Source organism: Choloepus didactylus, chromosome 12 (assembly GCF_015220235.1).
Source record: "Choloepus didactylus isolate mChoDid1 chromosome 12, mChoDid1.pri, whole genome shotgun sequence".
Taxonomy (NCBI): Eukaryota; Metazoa; Chordata; class Mammalia; order Pilosa; family Megalonychidae; genus Choloepus; species Choloepus didactylus.
In genome coordinates, this window is record NC_051318.1 from 90,276,304 (window position 1) to 90,283,468 (window position 7,165).

General features: G+C 35.1%; 1 long non-coding RNA gene across 1 annotated transcript; it reads left to right on the plus strand.

Moving 5' to 3' along the window:
• The first annotated feature begins 846 nt into the window (after nt 1-846).
• LOC119506640 lies at nt 847-2,978 on the plus strand. The gene is made up of 3 exons (XR_005211043.1): nt 847-1,054; nt 1,183-1,264; nt 2,898-2,978. It is a non-coding gene; the product is annotated as an uncharacterized LOC119506640 (long non-coding RNA).
• The last annotated feature ends 4,187 nt before the right edge of the window (nt 2,979-7,165 follow it).

Consider the following 7,165-nt stretch of genomic DNA (forward strand, 5'->3'; position numbering starts at 1 on the left):
ATGGCAAAGGTTTCCAGGATCATTTCCATTTTTTTCTTTCTTTTGGTAAGACTAAACTGCTTCAACAGTCAATTTCCAGGTGATCTATTCAAATTAAATGATTGTTTCCTTCATCAGTCCCATGGTTTCCAAGGTTGTGGCTTTTTAAAAATGTAAGTCCAACAGAAAACTCATGTAACTTGAATTAACTTTTTTTTTTTTTGGGAAAATAGATCCTTTCTTCTTTAAAAATTCTGCCATTTTTCTCTCCCATAGAGATTATATTATTTGTGTACACTTTGTATTTTAAGGCAGACTATTCAATTTCTTTCAGGCTGTTGATTTAATCATTACTTCCTCTATTGTAAGTCTGACTGAGCTAAAATTATTATGACTTTTTTTCCTCCTTCTTCCCTTTATTTTGGGGAATCGGATTGGAATGCTTGTGACTTTCTCTCTTGTGAGAGAGCCTTGTTGTTTTTATGGTGAAGGTTCCTAACTTATTTGTATGACTCTAGATAAAAATTGCTTTATGATAGTCGGATTTTTCCTTTCTTTGGATAGACACTTATTCTGTGTCTATCCAATTCTGTGCCTTTTCCTATTCATGATTCAGATGGCATTGCTCTTTTATCTTAAGGAGAATTCAAACATTGTTCATAAGTGATTCTGGCTTCTTTTGCCCTGAAGAGGAAAGCCAAACATGACTATTAGCTGAAGTACATACAAATCAAAACTAAAAGTTGAGATGGATGAGCTGATTTTTCTAAGTGCCCATTAGGGCCGGAACCCAACTGCCTTCCCTCTGATTTCAGATCCTATATTTGTTTATTGGCTCTGTTGTTTCTCTCCATTGACCAGGTTTATTTTATTCTGAAAGAGAACAATGGCAGAGAAACAAAAGGAAACTCATTTGGATATTCCAGGACAGATTTAGCCCTTGGAGTTCTAGCTCCTTCCCTGAAGTTGTTGAAAGGCCTTTGATACTCTGAAGAAAAGACAACAGAATTCTTCACCAGTCATCCATTAATCAATAAATCAACATTTTTTGCTATCTATAATACCAGATATGCAGGTACGCAGAGATAAGTACAAATAATAGCGTCCATTTGCTGAGCATGCCCTTATCTATGAACTTTTCATATCCTCATTCTAATTCTCACATCCATCTTTCAAAAGAGGTATTGTTATCTTCTTTTACAGATGGGTAAACTGAAGCTCAGAAAGATGAAGTGACTTGCCTGAAGTTGCACAAGTAAATGGTTAAATTGGGATTGTATAGCAGGTGTGTTGGATTCCAAATCCACGCTCTTTTTCATTTAATCACATATGCTAGTCATTAACTCTTCCCTCTATGAATAGGACTTGGTCTTGGTCCTTAAAAAGGTTTACAGTGTACCCAAAAGAGTGCGTGCTGTAGGATTCCATTTACATGAAATGTCCAAAATAGGCAAATCTACAGAGGCAGAAAGTAGATTAGTGGTTGCCTAGGGCCAGGAGAGGAGGGGGTTGAAAGAGGGCAGTGATCAGTATGTGGTTTCTTTTGAGGTGATGAAAATGTTCTAGAATTGATTGTGATGATGTTTGCACAACTGTGAATATACTAAAAACCATTGAATTGCACACTTTAAATGGATGAATTTATAGTATATGAATTGTATGACAATAAAGCTATTATTTAAAAAAGTAAAAAGGTCAGCAGTATAGTAAGGAAGATAGATCTATAAACAGCTAACATAGTACTGGGCAACATGAAAACAGGCATGAGTAATACACTTTGGAAACTCAGGAGAAGGTGCAGTTGTTAAGTCCAAGGAAATGGAAGATAGCTTTATGAAGCAGATGGCATTGGAGCTGAATTTTAGAGCAAAATTAGAATGTTGCTAAGCAGAGAAGAGTCTGAGAAGATGGCATACAAATGCTAAGGTATGAGCAAGGACTGAGTTTTTCTAGGTGAATGCAGGTAGTATGGTTGGAAGTGGAGTGAAGGTTTAGTGGGATGTAGAGGGAAATGAGGCCAGAAAGGGGTCCCACTATATGGAGCATTTTGAATGCCAAGCCGAGGAGTTAGACTTTATTCTGTATACAATGGAGACTCTTAATCATGAGTGGAAAGAGTATATTTTACAAGTGGATCTGAGTTTCCATCTTTTCTACATCAGAGATCTACTTTAGCAAACCAACATCATCCATTTCATTGAATTAATGTTGCAAATTTGAATTTTTCTAATCTTTATAATTATAAAGTTCTTTTGGTTTCATAGTTGTATGTGTTTAACTGTAAAGAGTTTTTGCCTAGCTTTTTTGTTTTTGTTAAAACAAAGTAAATAATATGTTAGATCATTTTAAAGAATTTCTCTTTAAAAGAAGTTCATAATTTATTTACATTTGAGGCATATTAATCTAGGACATAGAGTATTAATCAGTGTCTCTTCTAAACTTGACCTGGGGAGCTCCCATCTGTACCAGGGGATGCTCTGGTTGTCCTATTTTGAAAGGCAGAATACCTCAGCACTGCATGTACATTAGAGTTTCCATGCAGCAATGAAATAAGTATTTCATGTTTTGTTAATACAAATATAAGAACTGGAAATTCTGACCTATTAAGAAATGAAAATGTAAATAGTTGAACCATTTGGAGCAGTTCCCGGACGGGATCCTGGTACAGTAGGGGACTTTGCTATGGCTGTTACTTGATGATTTCAAACTTCCTTTAGAGTCGTATTACTCCTGTGAGGGTTTCGTAAGGAATAGCCAGCAACTTTTTCATCAGGCCCATTCACTGGATTCAACATTTTGACAGACTAATTTGACAGAAACAGATTGGAAGTATTGGCTGACTATTTGGCCTTTCTGCCAAAATAATGAAAAGCTTCATTTTATTTTAACTAACAGGCATTTTCTTTTCTTTGTTTCAGAAAGACAACCAGGGACATATCGTTTGATACAAGTTTAATGTCCCATTTTCTGGTGAAAAATATATGTGAACTTTGAAAGTGAAAAAAAAAAAGGGTACAAGTTTTTCCCATTTCTTTCTATATTTCAACTCTACAAGCAATGTTAAATTACGATGCCTTTCAAAGTAGTGCAAGAGTAGAGTTAGTGCATTTTTGTGAACGACACTGTTAGAATTTGAAAAACTCTAGGAAACTATATATATTAAATTCTTTAAAACTTAAAATTAAAACATTAAAAAAGTCAAGTGTTTATGAGTGTTCCCTATTATCAATTTTTAAATTAAAAGGTCATCATCACAAATTCAATAAAGAAATAAAAGGAAAGTAAGGGATGGGAGGGGTATTTTATAATTATTTCAGTTTTTACCAAAAAAGAAATGATCAGTTCTCATTCCAAATGTCCCCCTTTCATTTTTATTGGTACATCTGACTGCCTTTTCCTAGCTCTTTTCCTCCCACCTTTTCTCCCTTTCTACCTTTTATTCTTCTTCTCTATTTACTACTTCCTCTTTTACTGCCTTCTCCCCCTTTTCTTTTCTCCCTTTTCCCCTTAATTGACCAAACTTGTGAATAACAGGTGATTTATAGAAATCATTTTATGTATTGAGTAAAATTTAATAATTATTTGCTATTAACCTAAAATGGGATGAGCTCAGCTTCTTATATTTTTTCCTTTCTAAGAAACAAAGTAATTAAGTTACTTTTCTTTTGAATATCACCATTTATGTGGATGATGGAAGTGGGTATGAGGAATGATGGAATCAGGTATGTGCAGGAATAATATCTGCTTATACTCACTATAATCTGCTTTAAGAATATTCTTTGAGGTTAGCAATACCTGTACCAGGGTCTTATCTTTTCTTTGCCTTCTCCTTATTCCCTATTGTGGTCCTGGTATGCAGTGCTGATCTGTAGTTGAATTCTGAGTGAGTGTTTCTAATAGCTTATAGTCTTTGCTAGTCACACATTCATATCTGCAAGTACTAGGCTATATGTGAGACTTCCACAGGGGCATTTAGGCTGGGAGATGGAGCCAAATTTTGTCATAAAGATATAATGAAAAGCCTAGATAGCAGAACTGCTTGGAAACATCTAATCACGTCATTAGTGAATGAGTTAAAAGAGAATTAAAAACTTGGGGACTGTGTATAGGTTTGGAGGAATGTTCTCCAAGTCTGTGAAGCTGGAAATTTTTTGCTAAAAATAAATATATTTTGCAAAAGTTTATTTATGGCAGTGGAAATGTTGGCATTCATATAACCGGAAAGTGTTATCAATAGCTTTGCTTAAAAAAAAGTGAACATTGGAGTTATGGTGAAAAGGCCAAGAAAGCACTGTCCCTTTGAACCATTCCTTACTTTCTGCTACAACGTCAATAAAAAGAAGAATTGACAAGAATACATCAGCAGCTAAAACAATGGTCAATTTGTTACCAATATCTAGTGAGAAATTCCTCTAAATAATCTATCTATGGGGACTGAATTTAGAATTCTAATTGGTGATTGACACTGTGCCACCTAAAACATGGCAAACCTACTACTCTGAAAGAAAGAATTTACTTTATTTCTTTCCTCCTGCCAGACTCAAAGATTCAGGCCTATAACAACTGGAAAATTGGACAGCCATCCATCTGCTGTGGAGATACTGATTTTCTGGTTCAGCCAGAATATTGCCCCCACAGTACCTATCTTAAGTGACCCGAGTAGTTTGGTGGGCATTCAAATCCAGTGAAGTCTAATACTTCTAGGAAGAGAGTGTCAATTCTGGAGGTGTTATTAGTTGGAATTTCTGGTCGCACTTGAGTGTTCTTTCTTCAAAAGGCCTTGCTGCAATTTTTTAGTCCCTTTCTCTTTCTTCTTTCCATAAACTGACTCAATCTCATGTGTCCCCATTCTGAAATTCTAAGAGCCAGAACTCAGTTTGGTGTGCATCTCTGTTTCAATAAGCTTGATCAAGGGAAAAGAAGTTATATGGCACAAATATAGCAGCAGGGATGGAGGGTAAGGGAACAATTACAAAGAAAGGGCACGGATTCGGCAGAGCCTCCAAAATGTGTCAACTTCAGTATTAGAGTTTTCCAGTAGAAAAGCTGAACACCCATTAAAGTTAGAGAAGAACATTGGGGGCTTATAAAAAGGGTATCTAAATTTAGAAGAGTCAGGATAATTGAGTGCCTAGGAGAATTTCTATTTGAGATAGGTAGGAGCTGTGCAACTGAACAGTCTGCAGTTGTAGACTAAAAAGGAACCTAACAGTGTTCAAGTAAAGAGAGAATGGTGGAGGTTCCACTTCTGAAAGTAAGGAGGAGAATTTTCCGTAAATGATGAAAACTGCGAATCCTCAGAGTCAGGAAATACAACAGATCCCATGCAGAAAAGCAACTAGACAACCTTATAGTCAGACTGCAGAACACGAAAGATAAAGAGATTTTTTAAACAACTAGAGAAAAAAAAATACATATATATATATCTCAAAAGGTAATGTTAAAAAGCTGTATGTGTTTGGAAATTTACAAATTCAATTTCTTTAAAGACATAGGGGTAATTTAGGCTTTCTAATTCTTGTTGGGTGAATTGGAATTGAATGGGTTGTATGGGTTCCCCAGCCAGGGGGTTGTGTTCCTCCCCAGAACAAGCTAAAGGGGACTCAAGCATGTCCGGGATTCGGATAGAAGCTATTTTATTTCTGGAACATTTACTTTTAAATCGAGTTATACATGCCTGTAGTTTAAAGGTACAAACAGTTCTAGAATTCATTGTTAAGTAAGTAGCACCTCTGCATCTTCATCGCATGTCCTTCTCCCATAGGAAACCATCTTCATAATTGTTGCTCTTCTTTTCTGGGTTCAGCCACCTCCATTCCAGTCCCATCTGTTGTAGAGCCCCCTGGGATCTCTACATTTGTCTCCTCTTTAAAGAAGTGAGGACTTCATTAACTTTAGTGAGTTGGGGCCAAATTTTGATCATAGATTTCATTTGCTTTAATGCTTGGTTTTCTCCACAGTGTTCTTTGACAAACATTTGGGATGATTTTCGTTTTCCTTTCCTTCTTTCTCTCCTAGTTTCTTTGTATAGCTCTTGTGCTATTATCATTTTAATTAGCTTTCTTTGTATTTCTTTCAAGGAATTTGCTCATTTCAACCTAAGTTGTCAAATTTATTGGCATAAAGTTGTTCCTAATTTTCCTTTTATTGATTGCAGCATCTGTAGTGATATTCCCTCTCTCATTCCTGATATTGGTGATGCATGTGTTTTCTCTTTGCTTTCTGATCAGTTTGGCTAAAGTTGATCAATTTTATTGATTTTTTTCAAAGAGCTAGTTTTTTGTTCGTTGATTTTCTCTATTGCTTTTCTGAGTTCTATTTCACTGATTTCTATTCTTATCTATTTTAATTCCTTTTTAAATGCTTATTTTGGCTTCCTTTTGCTCTTCTGTTTTTTAATTTTCCTGAGGTAGAAACTCAGCCAATTCATTTTGAAACCTACCAATTCCGTAATATAAACAAATGATGCTACAAGCACTTAATACGAGCTTATGATGCCCCTAAGCACTTCTTTAGCCGGATGCCACAAATTGTAATATGTAGTATTTTCATTTTCGTTCTGCTCAATTTCTGATTTCCTGATTTCACTCATGATTTGTTCTTTGACCCATGGGTTATTTAGAAGTGTGTTGTTTTCCAAATATTTGGAGATTTTCTAAATATATGTTAGTTATTAATTTTTAATTTAATTCCATTGTGGTCAGAGAACATACTTTTTATTATTTCAATCCTTTTAAATTTATTAAGACTTGTTTTATGGCCCAGAATATGGAATATCCTAGTAAATGTTCCATGGGCATTTACAAAGAATGTGTGTTCAGCTATTGTTAGATGAAGTGTTAATTAGGTCAAGTATGTGGATATCTTCTATACACTTAATGATTTTCTGCTTACTTTTTCTATCAGTTATTGAGAGAGGGGTGTTGAAATCTCCAGCTGCCATGATGGTTTTGTCTATTTCTTTTTTCAGTTTTATCAGTTCTTGCTTTTGTTATTTTAAAACTCTGTTAATAGGTGCAAAAACATTTAGGATTGCTATGTCCTCTTGATGAATTGCCTCCTTTATCACTATAAAATGACCCTCTGTATCCCTGCTAATATTCTTTCCTTTGAAATTTACATTGTCTGATATTAATATAGCCATTCCAGGTTTCTTTTAATCAGCACTAGCATGGTGTATATTATT